We start from the raw sequence: 26,935 nt of genomic DNA, 5'->3' as shown, positions 1-26,935 counted from the left end.
GGACCATCACTGACGGGCTGACAAGCAGATTGGATATTATGTCAGCTCAGGCGAGGACTGTCACTGATGGGCTGACGAGCCAACTGGACATCATGACTGCGGAGATCAGTGATCTGAGGCAGCAGGTAGGAGCACTCCGGAGAGAGAGAGAGACCCATGGACCTTCTGTGCCACAGGCTGCTGAGTCAGAGATATCGGCACAGAGTCATCCAACTCGTCATGCTCCACGCCAGACACAGTCTCACCAGGCTCGACCTCCCCTCGCCACGTACACTAGGAGGATGAGGACTAGATCCCAGCCATTAGATACTCCCTAGGCAGATATTAGCATTTCTGGTTAGAGCCTAGGCTAGATATCTAGTTCTCATATGTATTTTGCTTTTATCATATATGTTTAAACTTTGATTAAGGAACATTGTATCTGTTTTTGTTTTTGGGCATGAATGTACTAAAATGTTCCTATTTTGATCAATGAAGTTTGAATGCTTGTTATTTATTGTGTCTTTTCCCATGCATCTATTTGATGACAACAAAAAGGGGGAGAAGTAAAGAAAGAGTAATGTAATAGGGGGAGAAGTAAAGACAGAGTGATAAGAGAAGTAAAGAAAGAAGGAGAAATAACGAAATAACTTGTAAAACAACTTGAAAATCATATAGGAAAGCATATGCATCCAAGGGGGAGCAATTTGCAACAATGAAAATGATCAAGTCAAAAATTTCTATCAAATTTCAGAATTTGGCACATAGAATTTCAGAATTTGGCACGCACCTTTCACACCTCGATACATAACCTGAAACTCATGTTTTATCTCAAATTTTTGGAGTTTCATCTTTAATGAATTATAAATGAAAGGGGGAGCAATTCAAAAAGTCAAATTGGCAACATTTGAATGATATAGGGGGAGACTTCACTCTTATATATGAAAAGCTGAAATTCAGCAAGTTAAGCCCTTTCAAAACTGATTTTAAAATAAGTATCAAAAGGTTCATACTCTTTATTTTGTAATCATCAAAAAGGGGGAGATTGAGGATGATAGTGTTATTTTGATGATTAACAAGCAATTATCTAGAGTATGTTATAAGTTAAATCGATACTTCATTTATAAGTCTATTACTCTCAGTATATTTGGATAAATTGATATAGATACATTTCATTATTTATTTGAATGAATCTAACCTTGAGATGCAGCAAAATGTGGATTGAGTCGACCCAAAGGATGATTGGGTCGACCCCGGCACATCTAGAAAGCATTTGGCATACTTCTGCAAAAATGGCACAAATGAACAGTGAGTTGGGTCGACCCAAGGAAAGCATGAGTCGACCCAAACATCAAGATCCTCAAACAGAAGACAAAAAATAGTTCTCTGGATTTACTGAGAGGGTCGACCCAAGATATAGTTGAGTCGACCCAAGCTTGAGTTGACCCAAACCCTGAGAGGGTCGACCCAAAGGCAAGACAGAACAGAAGACAGAAAAGGTTCTCGGGAAACCCTGTTAGGGTCGACCCAAGAAGAAGTTGAGTCGACCCAACTGAACCGTGAGTCGACCCAAAGAAAGGTTGGGTCGACCCAAGTGAAGGAAGGCTGAATTTCAAGTTTCTGTGGATTCTGAGAGGGTCGACCCAAGGAATGTTTGAGTCGACCCAAGTGAAAGTTGGGTCGACCCAAGGACAGGTTGAGCCGACCCAAACACGGGCAGAAGCATAACGGCTAGTTCTGCAGATGTACTTTTTGTCCTTCCAACAGTGAGTAATGGCTAGTTTTTGAATTCTAACCATTGGGGCTTGTCCAATGGAGGTAGGAAACTATTTAAAGGGGCACTATTCATCAGATAGAACAACTTTTCCAAAGAATATCAAAGAGTACACAAGAAAGAGAAAGTGCCCTAATCTTCTTCATCCAAGTGCTTCATTCAAGAATCAAAGAAAGGGGTTGAGCAGATTCAAAGAGTCATCAAGAGCTCCATCCTCCCTTGAAGAGTGAAGCATCCTTGACAAAGAAGAGAGAAGTCACTACAAGCGATAAATACTTTCTAAACTCTTCTTTGTTGATTATATTGTTTTATTTGCTCATCTAGGAGTTTAAATCTTCCTTCTTTATTTGTTAAACTACTTGTAAAGGTTGGTTGGTTAGCCCGCAAAACCAACGGAATAGGTTGATTGGTGAACCCGAAAAACCAATTGTAAAGGTTCGTTGGTGAGCCCGTAAAACCAACAAAGGTTCGTTGGTGAGCCCGTAAAACCAACATAGGTTTTTGGTGAACCCGGAAAACCAAAGTGTAAAGGTTTTTGGATTGTGAGCCCGGAAAACAATCCAACTGTAATCCGCGGGATTATAGTGAATTCCCAAGGGGTCGCTTGGGGAGTGGACGTAGGTGCTAAGGGGAGCACCGAACCACTATACTTTGTGTTGTTTGTATTGTGATCTGTTTTAGCTTACTAATCATTCATTTGACACAAGTAAGATAGTTAAAATTAAAAGAAACCAATTCACCCCCCCTCTTGGCTTGTCACCTTGGGCAACATCTCGAATACATCAAGAGGAGAGAAGGCAGAGGGTTTTGCGATTTCTTAAGTGCTAGTCACCGCTTTAGCAGCACTGCTTCAGTGGCACTCGGTGCCGATAGCTGGACTCCTCTGTCCTCTCAATTAACATGAGGTGGAAGCCCTCAAATGGGCTGCCAACCATGGGCCCAAAAGGATATTGGGCTCAGATTAGGCCCGGATATTACAATTATGATAGGTTGCAATGGCAAGCAACATTCGAATGAACTTCAGCATGGCTACCGGTGAAAAGGTATCCTGATAGTCAATGCCTTCGTGCTGACTATAACCTTTTGCCACTAACCTTGCCTTATAGGTCTCTACCTTGCCATCCGAACCCATTTTTCTTTTGTAGATCCATTTACACCCAATAGGTACTATACCTTCAGGCAGATCTACTAAGGTCCATACTTGGTTGGAATGCATGGAGTCTATTTCTGACTTCATCGCATCAATCCATTTTTCGGAGTCGATGTCTAACATTGCTTCGTTGTAGGTCTTGGGATCATCACTATGATATCTTTCTCCCATGAGGAACTCTTCCTCTATGTCCTCTGTAAGCATACCTAAGTATCTTTCAGGAGGATGGAAGATCCTACTGGATCTATGAAGTGGACGAGGTTCTTCATGTATTGGCTCAAAGTGAATAGGTTCACTAGGTTCAATTGCTCGTTCCTCCTCAGAGACTTTCTCTTTGAGCTCAATTCTTCTTCCACTGCCTCTATCAAGGATAAACTGTTTTTCCAAGAAGATGGCATGTCGGCTCACAAATACTTTGTGATTCTCTGGGATGAAAATATTATATCCTAACAACTCTTTAGGATATCCAATGAAACGAGCACCAATTGTCCTAGCCTCTAACTTGTCTGCCTGTTGTCGCTTGACTTGGGCCGGACATCCCCAAATCTTGAGATAACCGAGACTTGGTTTCTTACCATGCCATATCTCATACGGTGTGGTTGGAACGGACTTAGAGGGAACTCTATTCAATATGTAGATAACTGTAAATAGGGCATCTCTCCATAAGAATAAGGGTAAGTCAGTAAAGCTCATCATGGACCTGACCATATCCAATAGGGTTTGATTCCTCCTTTCTGACACTCCGTTGAGTTGAGATGTTTCAGGAGGTGTCCATTGTGAAACTTGTTGCCCAAGGTGACAACCCAAGAGGGGGGGTGAATTGGGTCTTTTAAAAACTTTTCAACTACTTCTAATCTTTTAGAGTTAACTAAGCTAAGTTGTATGGATGCACGGAGAAGAGTTAAGCAAGCATAGTATCTAAGTAAGTAAGTGAGTGAGAAAGTTAGATAACAAAGAGCATCACAAACACAACAAAAGTATAGTAGTTCGGTGCATCCCAGCACCTACATCCACTCCCCAAGACCTCTTGGAAATTTCACTATAATCCCTCAGAATACAGCCAGTTGTTTTACAAGCTCACAACCCAACTTGTTGTTTTGCGAGATCACAACGAACTCGGTCGGTTTTCACAGGCTCACCGACTAGAACCAACCGATTGTTTTCACGGGCTCACAATCCAACCCAGTTGGTTTTCCCAAAGGCTCACCAACCAAAACCTTACAACGATTGTTTTTCGGGTTCACAATCAACCCAGTTGGTTTTCCCAAAAGGCTCATCAACCACAACCTTACAACGTTGGTTTTCCCTTTGGCTCACCAACAAACCTTAACACCGTTGGTTTTTCCTTTGGCTCACCAACAAACCTTAACCTCTTGATTCAATCCCTTGATTGAATCAAGTTACAAGATATTAGACTAAGAATTTAAAGCAAATACAAGCTTCTTAACTAAGCAAATATAGCAAATATAAACAAATAGAGTAAAGAGAAGCCCTCAAACAAGTTTTGAAGATGAAGGAGCTCGACTTCTTCTTTACTTGACCCTCTTCTGATTTGGCACGAAGTAGAGGATCACCGAGGCAGCACACGGATGGAGAGGAAGCTTTGGGATTCACTTAGATGCTCTTCTTCTCTCTATTTTACTTTGAATGGCTCTTTTGTGCTTATGGGAGATTTTCCTTGTAATCTCTTTGAAATCTCTTTCCTAAATGTTCTTTCCCACTTCCATACCTTCTCCCCTAGCTCTCCTTTTGATTTTATAGCTTTAGATGTCGTGAAACAAAAATCTAGCCGTTAGAGACAAAAATAGAGCCGTTGTGCACAGTCTGCAACTCCTGACAATGTTTCCGTTGGGATTGGAGCCGACTCGCGCGATCTGGAGTCGACTCGCCTGTTGTAGGAGTCGACTCATGCTTTTCTGGAGACGGTTCGGCAACTGTTCCAGATTTGAATTAAAGTGCTGTCTCGACTTGGAGTCGACTCGACTCAACCTGGAGTCGACTCCCCAATGTCCGGAGCTGACCTGGCATTTTTGGAGACGACTCGTTCCAAGGAATCCTGAGATGTATTTTTCAAGTTTGCTCACTCGAGTCGACTCGAAAATTTTGGGAGTCGACTCGGCGCTCAGACCCAGAAATTCCGATCTTCTGTCTGTTGACTTGTGCCGTCTCGGAGTCGACTCGAACTGTCTCGGAGTCGACTCGGCCTCAGTATCCGAAAAACAGTCTTCTGTCTTTTGGGGTCGCGCTGCCTTGGAGTCGACTCGAACTGTCTTGGAGTCGACTCGCCTCTCAGAGACGAAAATACCGTCTTCTGTCTTTGGGGTTGCGCTGTCTTGGAGTCGACTCGGACTTTTCGGGAGTCGACTCGGCTCACAGTGTCCGAAATTTGCTCTCTGACTTTTGCCTTGTTTTCCTCTGGGAGTCGACTCTCGCTTCCTTAGGAGTCGACCTGCCAGCCATCGGAGTCGACTCGAGTTCTTCAGGAGTCGACTCGGCTCTCAGGGTCCAAAATAGCTTCTCTGTCTTTCTGTTTGTTACTCCCTGGAGTCGACTCGTTCTACTCTGGAGTCGACTCGGCAAGCATCGGAGTCGACTCGAATTTTCCAGGAGTCGACTCGAGGACTATTCTTTTGAATTTTTTCTTTGAATTTGCTCCTCCAGCTTGAATACTTTAAGCTTGAAACTAGGGCCAATAAAGTGTGGCTTTCTTCCAACTCTTCTTGAGAGCTTTTAAGGCCTTCTTGTATTTTTCCAACTTGCTATGTTCCTTGCAAAACAAATTATCTTTCTTCTTGCAACACAAACATTAGTATTTATACTTCAAGGTTTTGTGATCATCAAAATCAATCTTTAAATCAATCTTTGGGTCATCAGTCTCCCCCTTTTTGATGATGACAAAACTTGGAGTATATGCAATATAAAATATATTGTGTTCTAGAAGTAATGTATAGCTAAGTTGTTTGAAGTAGAAAATATATATCTTTAAAATATACTTCATGATAATGCTTTAGATTTAATCAACTTAACATAATCAACACATAAAGCATTATGAGCATATACCTAGATATTTCTCCCCCTTTTTGACAACATCAAAAAGATAGTGAAACATTAAGCACAAAGATAAGAATACTCAAATATTTCTTTTTCTTATTGTACTCTGATTTGCATGTCAAATTATTGTAAGGATATGAATCATATAACTCAAGGCAATAATATTATAATAAGATTAATGAGCATAGATCAGAGCCAATTAAGATAATTTCAGAGCAGAACACATCGAATGTGATTCCAAAGATAGTTTTTAAATCAAGTGTAGGTGGAATCTTTCTTAAGTTAATTCAAGAAGTACCACGAATGATATTCAAAGAAAGCACGAATGGAAATCTAACCTCTCTTCAATAATAAGTATGAAAGCTTGTTCATTTAAGATCTTTTGCCCAATATATTAAGTATTTTATCAACATGAGAGCAATTTAATTAATTTTCAGAGTATAAGATCAATATATTAAGTATGATTGCAAAGTTCTTTTATGGTGTAAAAATAGTGGCATAAATGCCAAAACATGAATTCATGCAATTTATGATATATCTTAGAGCATACATAAAATTCAAAGCTTTGAAGGTTCTTTTAAAGACTTTATTCCTAAAAAAAAAGCACATTTTGGTACATATAATAATGAATTGGCACAAAATTGAAGTTCTGAAGAACAAGCCAATAAGAACACATTAATGAATTCCAAAAAGAGGTTTTCTAAGAGATACTCAAGAGAATTCAACACATTATTCTCCCCCTTTTTCAGTAAGTTAGAGGCTCTTAAGATCAACTGTTTGAATTGCAATTTGGTTCATGATTTATGCCTAAGATATATTAACCAAATAACAAGCCTCAAGGTGTATCATAAAGATTTTCAGATTTAAATTTCAGATGATACATATTAGAGAGTATTAGGATAACTTTTCATTTAGTATTCTTTCTCTCTCCTTTAGTCAGAGATTTATGCGATTAAGTTCCATAAGATCTCTCCTTCTGAGATTTTCTTTCTCCCCCTCAATTGATCATTCCATTTAAGAGTTTAGAATTTGAAGATAATGTTCAATAAAATTGTCAATCTCAAAAAAAAATATTTTCTATAAGTTTCAGCTTATTTTCATAAGACTCAATATTTGAGATAAGACAACCTTTATAGAACTCATCTCAAGGTATAAACTTATTATATAATTAAAGCAAGTCTTGCAATATAAGGAGGTTCATCAAAATCAATCCATAAAAAATCAAGGTATGCATCAAATTAAAGTAATTTTAGGATAAGATACTGAATATCTAAATCTCCCCCTCAAAAGATGCATTCCTCTTTAATCATTCTTTTCTTTTGTTGAATTTCAGATTTTAATGACAAGCGTGAATAAAACTAAAATTCTATGATATCGAGAATGTAGAGTGATCTAGAATTATTCAAAATTTATAGCAATCACTCTTTTTAATCTTTCAAGAACAAGTTATGCTTCCTCTTAATCTTTGAGAGAATGTACTGAAATATTACTCAGAAAATGATTCATTTGAAGCTCAAATTCTTTTAAAAGCATTTACATTTTCTTTCTTTTAAGAATCATTTGAGTGAGCTGAAATGTTTCTAGACTTAAGATCATTCACTCTTTTAATAATATATATATATTTTGATGGAAGTCTTTAATAATGTAGGAGCGAAAAACATATAGATGATTATTGAAGTATATATAGTTATAGAACTCAATTTCTTAATCATAATTTTTCAGCAATGTATACATGAAGCACAATAAATCTTTTTAATATCAAAATAAAATTATATATTTAAAAATATTTGTTTGCAATCAAGATCATTGAAAGACACATCATTTAGACCAATATTAGTACACTTTAACGATAAGAAAAGATATGTTTCGGATGCGTATCGAGACAATCAACCAAGGTGTCAAAATTAATTCTGTTTTTCTTATGTTAAAGTTTTTATTTAGAAATCATATTGAGTTTAAGCTTTTATACAAAATCAGATTCTGAATTTCATAAAGATTTTCAATAGAGGCTTTCAAAGTCATAATTTGAGATATGTATCTTCCACATTGTAGCTCATCTTAAATCATTACGATTGAAAACACATATTTCAAACATTCAATCAAATTGTCCAAGTATGGAGCATTACAAAATTTTGAGAACCCATAATTCAAGATATCATGCCACATGCAACATATATTATGTGTTAAGTCATGCATTAAAATAACAAGCATGTCAATGATCAAAATCAATTCTTTTCAAATAAACTCCCCCTGTTAAATATAATCTTGCATTGATTTCATCCTTAAAGTGTGTTTTCAAGTGACAAAAAATTTGACTTGATTCTTCTTATATACTTTCATTTACTTTATCTTTCATTTTTACTTTCTTATGCTCTATACTCTATTTGCTCCCTATCCGGTAGAGTTGGAAGGTGCACGAGGTACTACCACTAGCCTCCCTCTTGTGCCGTCCCTAATATACCCTACACCGAATAGTTGGGTCAAATAGTGCCGGGTACTACCACTAGCCTCCCCATTGGCACCATCCCTATGATGAGCAATATAGAAATGTTAAAATGTTCACTTCAAACTTTTCCTGTTTAAGTGTAATTAATTACGGATTTTATCCCTTCCAAATGTGCCGAATATATTATGCTTGTTATGCTTTTCCTTAAGATTGGAGTATTTGCCTTTACTTAGATTTTACTTCTCTTGAATAATATTCATTTTCTTTTCTTTATCTCTCTCTCTTTTTGTTATTCTCAAGTAATTTACATGAAAGAGCAGAATAAAGAAATAATCTTATGTATCATATAGATGTATATCATGCAAACAACATTTTTATTGTGCTCAAGGATTCATAATCTCTCACAAGTTATTTTAAATCAAAATTTTAAGCATAAACTTGTATATTTCATGGTTATGACATAGGCAAAGATATATTTTAGTTTAGGCAAACCATGAAATAATTTCTAAAAGTATAAGTCAATCAATACATATATAGACATGATATCAAAAATTAATAATTAAAGACTTTAATCATGCCATAATAAGATTTAAGTTATTGACTTTGCTCAATTAATTTATGAGAGAGGTATCTAAAATTACCGATTCATTCTGCATTCTTCAAGTCAAATATCTACTAGATTTCTTATGTATGAACTTTTGGCTGAAGAAGGTCCTCTCTCTTGTTTGCATGTGAATGTTTATTGTATCTTACATGGAGATATCTTTCAAGTTGAAATCTCTCACTTTCTTGCTCAAGGATCCTGCATTATTAACAAAATTCTTTTCTTTCTTGAAGGAAAGTCATTAGTTTCTTCAAGATATAAACCATTCATCCAATATATTTTTAACTAGATGACTCAATATACGATATGACAATAGTTGAATGTTGAGTCTCTTTACTCAAGAGATTGCCTAAATATAAGCAAGCACATATCACTTGAACTAAAGAGATAGTTTCATTAACCAAGATGGTTCAAGGACAAGTATGTGAGGCAATAGGAAGATTTATCAAGGTCAAATCAATTTCTTATTTTCAAAATTAATTTAGCTTAGATTCTATTTGCTTAAGATAATTATCAATAAGGCATGCTAGCTAAGTTTTGATCAAATTGCCTTAAACAATTATTTCTATCAAAATTCAGATTATGATTCATTTGTTATCAATAAAATATGATTCATTAGAGTTAGATTGAAGTCTTGCACAAGGGCATATAATGAGCATACAATCTGGTCTACTAGCTGTATGATAAAATAATTATTCTATCATGTTTCAATACAGCTTTAAAACAATAGATCTACTTTGCTCATCCTTTTCAAATTCTACAAGATGGGGTCATAGACATACCTTCTTCATGCCAATCTTCTATAAGAGTTTTCTTGTGGACTAACTTTGGTCAATGAAGATCCCCTTTCTTGTTTGTCTTAATTTGGATTTTGAGAGAAGATGTTAATTCATTCATCATACACATTTCAAACTCACCTTGCATGAGCTTAGTAAAATCTTCATATAAATCTTCATTAGTAGAACCAAAAATGATGTCATCAATGTATACTTTGAGCAAATAAGATATCACAAATTCTTCTTTTTGATGCATAGATTTATCACTATTACTTTCTATCAAAAAGGTTACTCAAGCTTTTATATCATGCTTTTGATGCTTCTTCCAAATCATATATTGCTTTATCATATTTGTAATGAGTGTATTCAAATATGGTGGTTATTTAACATATATCTTCTTTAATAAAATAAGCACATAGGAGTGTATTCTACACATTCATTTGATAGAATATAAGGCTCATAAAGCAAGCAAATGATAATGGTGATCTTTACTTCTAATCATGCAAGAATTTCAACAAGATCTATTTCATCTTTTCTTGATTTAGTCTTTTAGTAGTCATTAATTTTTCTTCATTTAGTGCATTTCTGAAAACTCAATTTGGTTCTAATTATTAACAAGTTTTCAGATTGTTATATGTAAAAGATTAACCATATACATATATAATTTGATTTTAGTATTTTGATAATAAATCATTAGTCTCATAAAGAATAAAATGAATTGATATTTCTACAACTAGAATCTTTTCATGAATGTTCTATATGCATTGCTTGATGAATGATATCCAAAGATAGAAATATCTTTATCATATTTGGCATTATTTTCATAAGAACATATCAAGCATAACATGTACGACTGAAAAATATGAAAGATATGCAATAGTTCATTTTCTATTTTTTAGAAGATCAAAAGGAGTTTACATCAAAAATAGATATAATAGAAATCATATGTATGACAAGCAGTGATGATAGCTTTTAACAAAAATCATTTAAGTAGATGACTATCATAAACTATTGTCTTTTTTATTTCTTCAAGAGTTCCATTAACACTATTTTACTTAAGGTATCCTTGGTGCTGAAATAATTGAATTTAATATTATTTTCTGTATAAACTTTATCAGGATTTTGGTTTTCAACACTGTGCCATAATACTCTTTATCTTCACAGTTTGGAAACCTTTTTCATTTGAAACACTTTTACAAGATTTAGCAAATACAGAAAATACTTCAATTTTATTTGCCAAGAACAAATCCAATGTAAGCTTTTGAAAACTTAGTGATGGAAACAACATCCTTAGATTTAGAAATTGAATCTTGTTTGTTTTCTTAGTTAACATGCATAGCAAACTTTGACCTTTCAGAAGATAATCTAAGTAAGCCAATGGCAAGGTCTTTTGAGATTAAGTACATACTAGCATGAGTTGATTTTATAGGCCAAAGATGGTTTCTTTAATCTTGGTATTCATAGTGCATATATTCAAAAGCATACCAAGTACACATTATTATGTCTATGATCAATAGAAGATAATGCCTTGGATACGAACTCTCAATCAAGCATATAGAGGACTTAAAAGGATAATTTACGGAAGTTGATTAATCATTAACAAAGTATCCCTTAATATAGAAAAGTATAGAAAGATGAAGAACTTTGAATTTATTTCTTCTATTTTAATTATTTTTCTTGATTATATTTTAAGTTTCACTCTTTAATGTGTGTCTAGAACACCCATTTGTATGAAAGTTCTATTTGTTTCATGGCTATCTTGGCACACCTACGTCTACATCCTCATATTTTCATTTTGGGTACCCAAGCTTGCTTGGGTCCTTGAGAGTTAGGACATATGGTTCCTTTTGGAACCCAAATTTGTTTAATTGTAATAACTTTACCACTTGATTTAATTATGTTAGAACGATAGGTAAAGTTGTTATGTCCATTCTTTTCATGTTTGAAATAAGTTATCTTATTTAATGGTTTGCTTGGTGAATTGATAACCTTTTTCTCTAGAGATTTATTATTAGGTAAAGGAGTCAAGCCAAATTTTGATTTATCATAAGCAACATATTGGCTTTCAAACATCATTTTTAATCTTTCTGAACTTACAGTGAATTTGGTAATAAAAGATTTTAATTGGTTAATTTTTTCACTTAAGTTTTGATTTTCTTTAATTAAATTTTGATTTTTCTGAATCAATTGTTCTGAATTTAACCTTAAGCTTTCATTTTCAGAATTTAGTTTGTCAGCAACAAAATTTCTTTCTTTTGAGATTTCGAGATTTAGCTTTTTAAGATTTTTATTTTTGATAGCTAATTTTCTACATTCACCATACAAATCATGAAAAGCATTTAATAGTTCATCATAAGAATATTCTTCATGAAATTCATTTGGTGTAAAATTAGATTCAGATTCTACTTTATCTTCTAGTGCCATAAAACATAAGTTAGTTACCTCTTGTAGTTCATTGTTGCTTCTAGCTTTCAATTTCTTGCTTGACTCTTCCTTGGTCAAGACTTTCTTGCTTTTTATCTCTTTCTTCCTTTCTTCTTGCTTCCTCTTCTTCTTTGTCTTTAGGAAGCTTTTGAATCTTTCGGTGTTTGGGAATGGATCCTTGTTTTCATCACCGAACTCTTTGTTTTTTGAACTGATCTGCCTCAGAGTCGACTCGGGCCTTGTTTGAGTCGACTCGGCTAATGTGGAAGATTCTGCAGTCTCATTATTAGTATGCAATTGAACCACATGTGAACTAGTCTGAGATTTGTCATAAATATTTCTTAAAGTATCCTAGATTTCTTTAGCGGATAAGCATGCAGAAATCTTATGAAATATAGATTCATGGATAGCACAATATAGAAAGTTCATACCATTAGCATTCAATTGTGCTAAGTCTTTTTCATTGACATTTTGAGAGAGTGTGTGAGGTTCATTTATAATGAAATTCCATATTTTATAGTTTTGTGATTGAACAAATATTTTCATTCTAGCTTTCCATTGAATATAGTAAGTTCCATCAAACAGTGGAGGTCTGTTTATGGAAAGTCCCTCGGCAAATAATATGTTATGTGGGGTTGTCATAATCTTTAGCTCTAGTCGATTAAGACTATAATTAATCGAAGAGCACCTGCTCTGATACCACTTGTTGCCCAAGGTGACAACCCAAGAGGGGGGGTGAATTGGGTCTTTTAAAAACTTTTCAACTACTTCTAATCTTTTAGAGTTAATTAAGCTAAGTTGTGTGGATGCACGGAGAAGAGTTAAGCAAGCATAGTATCTAAGTAAGTAAGTGAGTGAGGAAGTTAGATAACAAAGAGCATCACAAACACAACAAAAGTATAGTGGTTCGGTGCAGCCGGTTGTTTCACTATAACAAAGACCTCTTGGGAATTTTACTATAATTCCTCAGATTACAGCCGGTTGTTTTACAAGCTCACAACCCAACTTGTTGTTTTGCGAGATCACAACGAACTCGGTCGGTTTTCACAGGCTCACCGACTAGAACCAACCGATTGTTTTCACGGGCTCACAATCCAACCCAGTTGGTTTTCCCAAAGGCTCACCAACCACAATCTTACAACGATTGTTTTCCGGGTTCACAATCAACCCAGTTGGTTTTTTCAAAAGGCTCACCAACCACAACCTTACAACGTTGGTTTTCCCTTTGGCTCACCAACAAACCTTAACACCGTTGGTTTTTCCTTTGGCTCACCAACAAACCTTAACCTCTTGATTCAATCCCTTGATTGAATCAAGTTACAAGATATTAGACTAAGAATTTAAAGCAAATACAAGCTTCTTAACTAAGCAAATATAGCAAATATAAACAAATAGAGTAAAGAGAAGCCCTCAAACGAGTTTTGAAGATGAAGGAGCTCGGCTTCTTCTTTACTTGACCCTCTTCTGATTTGGCACGAAGTAGAGGATCACCGAGGCAGCACACGGATGGAGAGGAAGCTTTGGGATTCACTTGGATGCTCTTCTTCTCTCTATTTTACTTTGAATAGCTCTTTTGTGCTTATGGGAGATTTTCCTTGTAATCTCTTTGAAATCTCTTTCCTAAATGTTCTTTCCTACTTCCATACCTTCTCCCCTAGCTCTCCTTTTGATTTTATAGCTTTAGATGTCGTGGAAACAAAAATCTAGCCGTTAGAGACAAAAATAGAGCCGTTGTGCACAGTCTGCAACTCCTGACAATGTTTCCGTTGGGATCGGAGTCGACTCGCGCGATCTGGAGTCGACTCGCCTGTTGCAGGAGTCGACTCATGCTTTTCTGGAGACGGCTCGACAATTGTTCTGGATTTGAATTAAAGTACTGTCTCGACTTGGAGTCGACTCAACTCAACCTGGAGTCGACTCCCCAATGTCCGGAGCTGACCTGGCATTTTTGGAGACGACTCGTTCCAAGAAATCCTGAGATGTATTTTTCAAGTTTGCTCACTCGAGTCGACTCGGAAATTCTGGGAGTCGACTCGGCGCTCAGACCCAGAAATCTCGATCTTCTGTCTGTTGACTTGTGCCGTCTCGGAGTCGACTCGAACTGTCTCGGAGTCGACTCGGCTCTCAGTATCCGAAAAACAGTCTTCTGTCTTTTGGGGTCGCGCTGCCTTGGAGTCGACTCGAACTGTCTTGGAGTCGACTCGCCTCTCAGAGACGAAAATACCGTCTTCTGTCTTTGGGGTTGCGCTGTCTTGGAGTCGACTCGGACTTTTCGGGAGTCGACTCGGCTCACAGTGTCCGAAATTTGCTCTCTGACTTTTGCCTTGTTTTCCTCTGGAAGTCGACTCTCGCTTCCTTAGGAGTCGAGCTGCCAGCCATCGGAGTCGACTCGAGTTCTTCAGGAGTCGACTCGGCTCTCAGGGTCCAAAATAGCTTCTCTGTCTTTCTGTCTGTTACTCCCTGGAGTCGACTCGTTCTACTCTGGAGTCGACTCGGCAAGCATCGGAGTCGACTCGAATTTTTCAGGAGTCGACTTGAGGACTATTCTTTTGAATTTTTTCTTTGAATTTGCTCCTCCAGCTTGAATACTTTAAGCTTGAAACTAGGGCCAATGAAGTGTGGCTTTCTTCTAACTCTTCTTGAGAGCTTTTGAGGCCTTCTTGTATTTTTCCAACTTGCTATGTTCCTTGCAAAACAAATTATCTTTCTTCTTGCAACACAAACATTAGTATTTATACTTCAAGGTTTTGTGATCATCAAAATCAATCTTTGGGTCATCAAAACTATACCATTCTATTTGAGATAATCACGAAACTCTCCACTAAGGTATTCTCCTCCTCGATCTGATCAAAGAACCTTAATGAGTTTTCCTGTCTGTTTTTCTACTTCAAATCTGAATTCTTTGAACCTTTCAAATGCTTCAGATTTATGTCTCATAAGATAGACATAACCATACCGTGAGAAATCATTGGTAAAAGTAATAAAGTAGAAAAATTGACCCCTAGCCTGCACATCGAATGGGCCACACACATCAGTGTGTACTAGGGCAAGTATTTCAGTGGACCTCTCCCCGTGTCCTACAAAGGATAATTTGGACATTTTTTCTTGAAGGCAGGATTAACAAATCGGATATGACTCAGAAGTCAATGAACTCAAAAATCCATGTTTCTCCAATTTGTTAATTTTGTCTTTTTCTATATGACCAAGTCTGAGGTGCCACAAATACTTTTGATTTATCTCATCTCTAGATCTTTTAGATCCTATGGTACTCACTGTATGCTCAGATACGTTTACAGATACATCCATATGTAAGTGATAGAGACCGTCAATCATAAAACCACGTCCAAACAGTTTATTTCACAAATAAATGGAAACATAATCTTTATTAAAATTGAATTCATAATGTTTCTGTGCTAGACAAGATACAGAAATCAAATATCTGCTAGCACTAGGTACAAAATAACAATCTCTAAGTATCAAACTAAATTCTGACGGTAAATGCAAAGAAAATATGCTCACAGCAACAGCAGCAACTCTTGCTCCATTGCCAACCCATAGGATTACCGCACCTTCCGTAAGCCTTCTACTTTTCTTTAGACCCTGCATGGTAGTGCACAAGTAAACACTAGAACCAGAGTCTATAACCTAACTGGAAATAGAAGAAACCGTTAGATTAGTTTCAATAATGAGCATATTTGACATACCTTCAGAAGGCGTGTCACCCTTCTTGCTCTTTATGTTTTCCATGTAGATAAGATAGTTCCTCTTCCAATGGCCATCTTAATTGCAATGGAAACATTTTCCTTTGGGTTCGGCCTTCTTCTTAGGAACTTCCTTCTTCAGCTTTTTCTCGGTCTTCTGCTTCTTCGCAGGCTTCTTCTTCTTCCTAGTAGACTTTCTCTTGGAAGTAGAAGCTAGCTCAGCAGCAAGAACTATGCCCCTTGAACCTTTCAAGGCTCCCTCAGTTGTCACCAACATATTCAACAATTCAAGCTTGGTGCATTCAATTTTATTCATATGGTAGTTTACAATAAATTGCCCATATGAAAATGGCAACGATTGTAGGATCAAATCCGTTTGCAAATTCTTGTGCATGGTCATGCCAAGTTTCTCAAGCTCCTCAAGATCCTTGATCATGGTCAAACCATGTTCATGGACGGACTGCCCATCATGCATCTTGGCTTTCAAGAGTCGCTTGGACACTTCAAACCTCACTACGCGAATCTGTTCACCATACAACTCTTGTAGGTGATCAAGAATATCCTTAGCAGTCTTCATGCTCTCATGCTGGCATTGCAATTCGTTGGACATGGATGCCAAAATGTAGCATCTAACCTTATTGTCGTCATCCAACCATTTTGCATGCTTCTCACGCTGCTTATTGGTTGCACGGGCTGGTAACATTGGGAGTTCATGGTCAAGGACATAAGCTATCTTTTCGCAACTCAAGACAATCATCAAGTTGCGGAGCCAATCTTTGTAGTTTGGTCTGGTCAACCTATTGTTATCTAGAATTCGAACTATCGGGTTGGAAGCCATTGACATCCGCAGAGAGTAAAGATTCTAATTAGAAATTTGTATTTGACATTAATTTATTTTAGAAACTTTAAAAACAAATTGGATCAAATCCTCCGACTATTTTTCGGATCTCTCACACTCCCCTGGTAAAGATATGGAAACCTGCGACTTAGGGTTTTGAGTGGGGTGCTGCGGTCCCACCAATCTACATGTCACCTCACCTAACAGTTATTGGAGACACATAGACGATGAGTGTACAACTCTTGTACAATGCTTCGTAAGCATATTGAGCTAACCTGGTCTCCAAGTCATAAGGACCTCACCTAACAGTTATTGGACCCGTTCCTTAGTTAAGTCAGACCCACCGTATATCCCACAAAAATAAAGCTGTGATTGGGTCCTCACCTAGCAATTATTGGAGCCCAACCCCATCCTTACCCCACAACATCTCATGTTAAAAGAGAGGTCCAATCCCCCGATGCAACTAGCCCACTGTATCCAGCCGAGACTAATTAACGCCGGAAAGATCTTAGCAACTCTACTACGGTGGAAGATCAATCAACTTAATATTGGGTAATCAGATCTTAGTGATTCCAACTTTGAGCTTTTCATAGAAGGTAATCGATCAATTGGCCAAGTAAGCAGATGGGAGGCTCCCCTTACTCAGAAAGTAAGGTCCTAATTAAGTAACCACCTTTAAGCTTTCCTAGACACCAATTAGATCAATTAATCAAATATGGCTAGCTCAATGTATCGTTCACTCTCGATTGATTTAGGAAGATTTTAGATCTCTTGGAATTTACATCTAATGTAACCATCTACCCCATACTATATGTCATTCGATTTACATCTTATGTAAATGTCACATTGGTTCAGGTTTACATTCTATGTAATTATGAAACCCTTTCATATATTATGTGATTACATTTTATGTAAATGACATAATTATTTCAGTTTACATCTTATGTAAATGTCCTATTGTTTAAGGATTTTATTTACATCTAATGCAAATAAATTTTATTTAACTAATACATACATCTCATGCATACATTGTTTTAAACATAACCTTAAACAAGTATGAACATTATGATTACCACATGCATCTCATGTATATTTTCAGATCTGAAATTTTAAACCTATTATGCTATTCTCTGAATTTCAGATTATGCATTAATTGATTTAAAATATTGTAATCTAATTACAATTTTAAAACAATTTGCAAGATCATAGCAAATAAAAATCTGCATACTGAAAATTTCAGCAACCTAAAAAATTTCAGCACGCAGAAAATCCAGCAAGCATAATTCTTTTAAAAATCAGATTAAAAATATAGTAATCAATCCTTAAGTCCTAATCATGCTCCCTAGAACCTAGCTCTGATACCACTGCTAAGATACGCCCCGTTCGATGCAACGTTCGCAGCGGAATTCGAACGGGACGTCATTTATCGTATGAACGCGCCTCGGATCATAGAATTCAAAAACTTTTTTGGATCCAAATCCGAATATCTTTGAACTCATTAGGGAGGGAAGATTAGGATCTGAGAAGGGTTGATTAAGATTTATAAAACTGAAACAAAATCAAAAGTTTTAAATTTGAAGATCTCATCTTCAAAAATTCTGCAGGTGTTGAACACTGCAGCCTGATGATCTATCTAGGTTCCTGGTTAAGCCGCACACGTGTCCGGCCTCTACAAATATACACACGAGGATCTAATCATCTGAGATAAGGTCTTACCGGAGTGCTAGCTCTTTGCAAAGACCTCTCATGAATATCAAAAGAGATGGAAGAAATTCTACAACATACCTCTTTGAAGAAGAATGCTTTCTTCTTCAACCTTGCTCGCAATTAAGGAAGAGAAGGAGGTAGCTTTGCTCGTGAATCTTCCTAACCTTGATGCCATGGGAGAAGAGGAAGAAGAAGCCCTCTTTCAGCTGTGGACAAGGAGGAAAGGAAGAAGCTTGACGTGGGAGGAAGAACTCGTTCTTCCTTGGGCTGAATTGATCTCTCTTCCTTGATCCTTCTTCTTCTTTGCTTTCCAACACCTTGGAGGAAGAAGAAAGGGGATCCTTCACCTTGCTGCCATGAGGAGAACAGGTCTCCTTTTGCTGCCGTGGGAAGGAAAGAAGGAAAGAGAAAGGGAGGCATGGAGAGGAAGAGGAGAATTAATTCATAACATCTCTCTTGCTACCCTTTTATAAATTAGGTTTAGGGCTTCTCCTAATCTTATTAGGAGTATGGGACTATTACCCACCCTTGGATTAATGCCAAGTGTCCAATCCTTATGCTCATAGATGCATGGCATGTGTCCACTTAATCAATTGATTAATTTTCTAATCACATTAGGACTCCTAATCTCATTAGTAGAATTAATTGATTTGGGAGCATGCATCCTACGATGCCATGTGGACTTTAAAGTCCGCATAGTGTGAACACGACTTAAGTCATACTCATCCTACGACGATATGTGGTCTTTAAAATCCGCACAAATTCTGATTTAATCAAATTGACCCAATCATGAACCCAAATCAATTTGGGTCGAACCCAATTTGGTTTGGCTCATTAAATCAGCCCAATTGCAATCAATTCCACTTAATTCTTCTTTCATTAACTCACTAACACTTAGTGGGTTAATTCAATCACCAATCATATTGATGATTGATTTCTATTATGATTTCAAATCACAATTATGATAGTCTGACTAATTAAATCCTCTATATGTGTGACCCCATAGGTTCTATTCTGACTGGTAGTGAGACATATTGAGATCTCTATCTCAATATCACTGAAACTCCTTTCAGTGGACTGAAACAATTTCAGTTCTACTCTTAGGGTTCACTGATCACCAAGTGAATGTCTTCGAGTCTCACAATCCACTAGTGACACCTAGCAGTATGTGGTGGCAACCCAGCAGAATGCAATGTCTAAACCTCTAGGTGCAGTTAGCGTATGATACAGTCACTCTATCATGGATCCCGATGTGATGGAGGTTATGGATATCTCGTCAAACCCCATCATCCGTCATATGTCAAATTTATACGACTTTCAGTTCGAGATATGGAAAACTCTTTTTCCAAAATACCTGGCCAAGAATTTATCGAACTCAGTCTCATAAATCACATAGGATCACTCCTAATCTATCAAGGTCGATAGATCCCATCTAGATGCAACCCTATTCCGAAATGAACCTACTGTAGCAAATCCGCACTACAAGGATCCGAATGGCTAGGGCCCAAGTTCATATGTTCGTCAAACTACAGCAACCTCACAGTGAATAGCTGAGGCATCGCTGGTCAAAGGACCAGTCATACAACTGCAGCATAAGTAGTCACTGATGAGTGGATAGACATCCATGTGACTACTATCTTTGGTCATGCTCAGTACCTTGTTCTCTAACAAGTACTCGCATAATCACTCCAGTGTCTCTATACCGTGGACTCGAGACTCGTCCATCTGACTAAGTGATATGTGCACTAATGTTGCCTAGTAGATACAACCCAAGAGGGGGGGTGAATTGGGTCTTTTAAAACTTTTATACTACTTCTAAAACTTTTCAATTAATTATGCTAAGTTGTATAGATGCACAGTGGAATTTAAACTTAGCAACAGTTTGATTTATTGAATGAGACTTGATTAAGTAAATTGAGTATGCTTGCAACTAAGGGATGCGTAGATAAGAGTTAAGCAAGCAATTTATCTAAGTAAGTAAGTGAGCAAGTTAGACAATGACAAAAAGCATCACAAACACAACAAACATATAGTGGTTCGGTGCACCCCAGCACCTACATCCACTCCCCAAGACCTCTTGGGAATTTCACTATAATCCTTCCGATTACAGCCGGTTGTTTTACAAGCTCACAACCCAACTTGTTGTTTTGCGAGATCACAACGAACTCGGTCGGTTTTCACAGGCTCACCGACTAGAACCAGCCGATTGTTTTCCCGGATTCACAATCAAACCCAGTTGGTTTTTCCAAAGGCTCACCAACCACAACCTTACAACGATTGTTTTCTGGGTTCACAATCAACCCAGTTGGTTTTCCCAAAGGCTCACCAACCACAACCTTACACCGTTGGTTTTTCTTTTGGCTCACCAACAAACCTTAACCTCTTGATTCAATCCCTTGATTGAATCAAGTTACAAGATATTAGACTAAAAATTTAAAGCAAATACAAGCTTCTTAACTAAGCAAATATAGCAAAATATAAACAAATAGAGTAAAGAGAAGCCCTCAAACGAGTTTTGAAGATGAAGGAGCTCAGCTTCTTCTTTACTTGACCCTCTTCTGATTTGGCACGAAGTAGAGGATCACCGAGGCAGCACACGGATGGAGAGGAAGCTTTGGGATTCACTTGGATGCTCTTCTTCTCTCTATTTTGCTTTGAATGGCCCTTTTGTGCTTTTGGGAGATTTTTCTTGTAATCTCTTTGAAATCTCTTCCCTAAATGTTCTCTCCCACTTCCATACATTCTTTCCTAGCTCTCCTCTAGATTTTATAGCTTTAGATGGCGTGGAATCAAGAATCTAGCCGTTAGAGACAAAAATAGAGCCGTTGGACATAGTCTGTACCTCCTGACAATATTTTCGTTGGGATCGGAGTCGACTCGCGTGATCTGGAGTCGACTCGCCTGTTGCAGGAGTCGACTCGTGCTTGACTGGAGACAACTCGGCCACTGTTCCAAATTTGAATTAATGTGCATGCCTTGTCCTAGAGTCGACTCGGACCAAACTGGAGTCGACTCGCCAGTAGTTGGAGACGACTCGGGCACTTGGGGGTCGGCTCATTCTCAGAAATCCAGAGGACATATTTTCTAATTTTCTTCCTCGAGTCGACTCGGATTCTTTTGGAGTCAACTCGGCTCTCAGAGCCCAAAAACTGATCCTCTGTATTTTGGGGTCGCGCTGCCTTGGAGTCGACTCGAATTGTCTTGGAGTCGACTCGCCTCTCAGAGACGAAAATATCGACTTCTGTCTTTGGGGTTGCGCTGTCTTGGAGTCGACTCGGACTTTGCGGGAGTCGACTCGGCTCACAGTGTCCGAAATTTGCTCTCTGACTTTTGCCTTGTTTTCCTTAGGAGTTGACTTGCCAGCCATCGGAGTCGCCTCGAGTTCTTCAGGAGTCGACTCGGCTCTCAGGGTCCAAAATAGCTTCTCTGTCTTTCTGTCTGTTACTCCCTGGAGTCGACTCGTTCTACTCTGGAGTCGACTCGGCAAGCATCGGAGTCGACTCGAATTCTTCAGGAGTCGACTCGAGGACTATTCTTTTGAATTTTTCTTTGAATTCGCTCCTCCAACTTGAATCCTTTGAACTTGAAACTTGGGCCAATAAATTGTAGCTTGTGCCAATAAATTGTAGCTTTCTTCCAATTTTTCTTGAGAGCTTTGGAGGCCTTCTTGTGTTCTTCCAACTTGCTATGTTCCTTGCAAAATAAATATCTTTCTCCTTGCAACACAAATATTAGTATTTATACTTCAAGGTTTTGTGATCATCAAAATCAATCTTTGGGTCATCAGTCTCCCCCTTTTTGATGATGACAAAACTTGGAGTATATGCAATATAAAATATATTGTGTTCTAGAAGTAATGCATAGCTAAGTTGTTTGAAGTAGAAAATATATATCTTTAAAATATACTTCATGATAATGCTTTTAGTTTTAATCTTAACATAATCAACACATAAAGCAGTATGAGCATATACCTAGATATTTCTCTCCCTTTTTGACAACATCAAAAAAAGATAGTGAAACATTAAGCACAAAGATAAGAATACTCAAATATTTCTTTTCCTTATCGTACTCTGATTTGCATGTCAAATTATTGCAAGGATATGAATCATATAACTCAAGGCAATAATGTTAGAATAAGATTAATGAGCATAGATCAGAGCCAATTAAGATAATTTCAGAGCAGAACACATCGAATGTGATTCCAAAAATAGTTTTTAAATCAAGTGTAGGTGGAATCTTTCTTAAGTTAATTCAAGAAGTACCACGAATGATATTCAAAGAAAGCATGAATGGAAATCTAACCTCTCTTCAATAATAAGTATGAAAGCTTGTTCATTTAAGATCTTTTGCCCAATATATTAAGTATTTTATCAACATGAGAGCAATTTAATTAATTTTCAGAGTATAAGATCAAAACTTATATACTTGAAAAACATATCATCATGTTGGATCATTAATTCTTAATGACTTCAAAGTTCTTTTATGATAATAAGAGCATTGGGGCACAAATACCAAAATATGGATTCATGCAATTTTTGATACATCTTAGAGCTCTTTTAAAGACTTTCTTTTATTCCTTTAGAAAATAAGCACAATTTGGTACATATAATAATGAATTGGCATAAAAATTGAAGTTCTAAAGAACAAGCCAATAAGAACTCATTAATAAATTCCAAAAATAGGTTTTCTAAGAGATACTCAAGAACATTCAACGCATTATTCTCTCCTTTTTTCATTAAGTTAGAGGCTCTTAAGATCAACTGTTTGAATTGCAATTTGGTTCATGATTTATGCATAAGATATATTAACCAAATAACAAGCCTCAAGGTGTACCATAAAGATTTTCAGATTTAAATTTCAGATGATACATATTGGAGAGCATTAGGATCACTTTTCATTATGCTTTCTCTCTCCTTTAGTTATAGATTTATGCGATTAAGTTCCATAAGATCTCTCCTTCTGAGATTTTCTTTTTTCCCCTCAATTGATCATTCCATTTAAGAGTTTAGAATTTGAAGATAATGTTCAATAAAATTGTCAATCTCAAAACAAATATATTTTCTATAAGTTTCAGCTTATTTTCATAAGACTCAATGTTTGAGATAAGACAACCTTTATAGAATCATCTCAAGGTATAAACTTATTATATAATTAAAGCAAGTCTTGCAATATAAGGAGGTTCATCAAAATCAATCCATAAAAATCAAGGTATGAGATACTGAATATCTAAAGCTCCCCCTCAAAAGATGTGTTCTTCTTTAATCATTCTTTTTTATGATATCGAGAATGTAGAGTAATCTAGTATTATTCAAAATTTGTAGCAATTACTCTTTCTAATCCTTCAAGAACAAGTTATGCTTTCTCTTAATCTTAGAAAAAATGTATAGAAATATTAATCAGAAAATGATTCATTTGAAGCTCAGTTTCTTTCAAAAGCATTTATATTTTCTTTCTTTTAGAATCATTTGAGTGAGCTGAAATATTTCTAGCTTTAAGATCATTCACTCTATATATATTCTGATGGAAGTCTTTAAGAATGTAGGAGAGAAAAATGTTGCCCAGATAGACAACCCAAGAGGGGGGGTGAATTGGGTTTTAAAATAATTTTGCAATTAAAACGTTGTGGATGACTAATTAATGCTTTACCAAGATGGTTAATTAATTGCTATGTGCTGTGAATGAAATGAGAGTAAAAGAAAGAGACAAACAATCACAAACACAAGGCTTTTATAGTGGTTCGGAGCTAGCTCTTGCTCCTACGTCCACTCCTCAAGTCTCACTTAGGAATTCACTATAACCCCTTGGATTACAGCCGGTTGTTTTACAAGCTCACAACCAAACTTGTTGTTTTACGAGCTCACAACGAACTCGGTCGGTTTTCCCTGGCTCACCGACTAGAACCACCCCGATTGTTTTTCCGGGATCACAATCGAACCCTTACACGTTGGTTTTACACTCGGCTCACCAATCAACCTCTACACCCTTGATTCAATCCCCCGATTGAACCAAGCAAAGACAATATGGAAAGAATAAGAAACAAACAGAAAAACTGAGCTTCTTAAAAAGCAGATTTGCTACAATATAAACTAGAGAGAAGTTAAGAGCCCTCAAACACTTTTGAGTTGGAGTAGAGTAGGGCTTCTTGAACTTTGAGTCTTCTCTAGAATGTCTGGTCGACTTGAATGCAGGAGGAGGCTTCTTTAAAATGCTGGGAAGAGGAAGTTGGATGGAGTTAATGGCGCTCTTCCTTCTTTTCGTTGAAGACAAGTATGCAGAGAATGAATGCTTGATTTCTTTGAATGGAATGGTGCTTCTGTGTCTTGCTACAGTCCTCTGTGGCTATTTAAGCCATCCCCCATGGAAACTAGCCGTTAGACACCTTTTTCTGCCCGTTCTGCACACTCTGCACAACCTGACAATATGTCCGTTGGGGGTCGGAGTCGACTCGCGCGATCAGGAGTCGACTCGGCTGTAGCGGGAGTCGACTCATGCTTTTCTGGAGTCGACTCGGCAACTGTTCCGGATTTGAATTAAAGTGGCCTCTTCGACTGGGAGTCGACTCGACTTGACCCGGAGTCGACTCGCCAACTTCTGGAGCTGACTTGGCATTTTCGGAGTCGGCTCATCCCATGAAGTCCACGGAGCCAATTTTCAACCTAGCCCACTCGAGTCGACTCGACAATCCTGGGAGTCGACTCGGCGCTCAGAGCCCGAACTCCCGATCTTCTGTCTTTTGGCTCGTCCAGTCTTGGAGTCGACTCGGACTGTTCTGAAGTCGACTCGGCTCTCAGTTTCCGAAACATGGCCTTCTGCCTTTTTGGTGTAGCGCTGCCTTGGGGTCGACTCGAGCTGTCTGGGAGTCGACTCGGCTCTCAGAGACAATAATTCGGTCTTCTGTCTTTTTGGGGTCGCGCTGTCTCGGAGTCGACTCGCGCATTGCGGGAGTCGACTCGAATCTCAGAGTCCGAAAACTGCTCTCTGACTTTTGCCTTGTGAACCACTGAGAGTCGACTCTCGCTTTCTTTGGAGTCGACCTACCAACCATCGGAGTCGACTCGCGTTCCACAGGAGTCGACTCGAATCTCAGGGTCGAAATTCGCTCTCTGACTTTTCTGTCTGTAACTCCTTGGAGTCGACTCATACTACTCCAGAGTCGACTCGGTAAACATCGGAGTCGACTCGCGCACTTCAGGAGTCGACTCGCTGACAGGTTTTGAGTTGAAGCTTTCTGCTCGTCTGTCTGTTCTCAGTCGGAGTCGACTCGTAATGATCCGGAGTCGACTCGAGCCCGTGCCAGTGATTCTGATACGCTTGGAGTCGACTCGTAATACTCTGGAGTCGACTCGAGTCTCAGACTTTGGTTCAAACTGACTTCTTAACTTATCCAAAATATTATGAACCAAGTCTAGAAACACTTTAGAAAAGATTTTCACTGAAACACTCAATTGAATTCATTAGTAAACAAGAGATATACTCAGATGCTTTGAGCTCATCAAAATCAAATAGGGTTATGATCAATCACTCCACAATCTCCCCCTTTTTGATGATGACAAAACATTGAGTATATGTAAAGTGAATTGCTCAATAAACAAGGAAATAAAATCCATAAATGAATTCAAGTGTCTGGTTATTTAATTTATCCAAGCTTGAAAGGTGTGAAACAATAAATTTTGGAATTAAAGCTCCCCCTTTCATTTGGAATTATATAAGCCTTCATATCATGCAATCAATTGTTTGGCTTATATATATTTAATGATTTAGCTTTCTTAAAAATTCAGATTTTCCCCCTCAACATATGCATTCAACTTTGTTTTGATTCTCTGAATTTCTTTTTAATGCATTGCAGTTTTTGAACTGAAATTTTTGGTTTTTAGAGGGAAAATATGTCAATTTGTTCTTGAGTAGGATTCAGCTAATCTCCGAATATCCCTTGAATAGATTCTGGAGATTACTCCATTAGGAGCCCCAACAGAGAGATAATGAGCCTCGAGGTACCAAATCCACTAAGAACAAATTATGTTTTAATTTTTGATTCTCATTTTGAGTTCTTTTATGTTGATTCCATTTACATATCTACTAAATATTTCTCCCCCTTTTTGTCATCATATCAAAAAGGAGGTAAGCAGAACAAACAATCACTTAGAGATCAAATTGCACCCAATTGAAGAGAATATGTCTACTCATTGTATTGATGTGTATGTAAATACATTTTAGAATACAATAAGTAAACCAAAAAAGTACATGTCAAAATAACACAAAATGATCTAAGGCTTCCTCGAGGAGGATGCGGGTCCCCGGGGCATGCGCTCTGCAAGTAGTGTGACTGCATTGGTGACGTGCTCGAGCTGTCGGATAATGGCCGAGGTGGCCCTGCTATGTGTCGTATCGAGCTCGGTCACCGACTTCTAAAGTGTGTCCAGCTTGTCGATGAGCACATTCACCAAGCGCTCGGCCCCCTGGGTAGTGGTGCCCATATCCTGTCGGA

Source organism: Phoenix dactylifera, chromosome 10, assembly GCF_051530095.1.
Source record: "Phoenix dactylifera cultivar Ajwa chromosome 10, Ajwa_hap1_PhDact_Kaust_v1.1, whole genome shotgun sequence".
In the NCBI taxonomy this organism is placed as follows: Eukaryota; Viridiplantae; Streptophyta; class Magnoliopsida; order Arecales; family Arecaceae; genus Phoenix; species Phoenix dactylifera.
The sequence above is the reverse complement of the archived record's forward strand: the minus strand, read 5'-3'. Positions refer to the sequence as shown.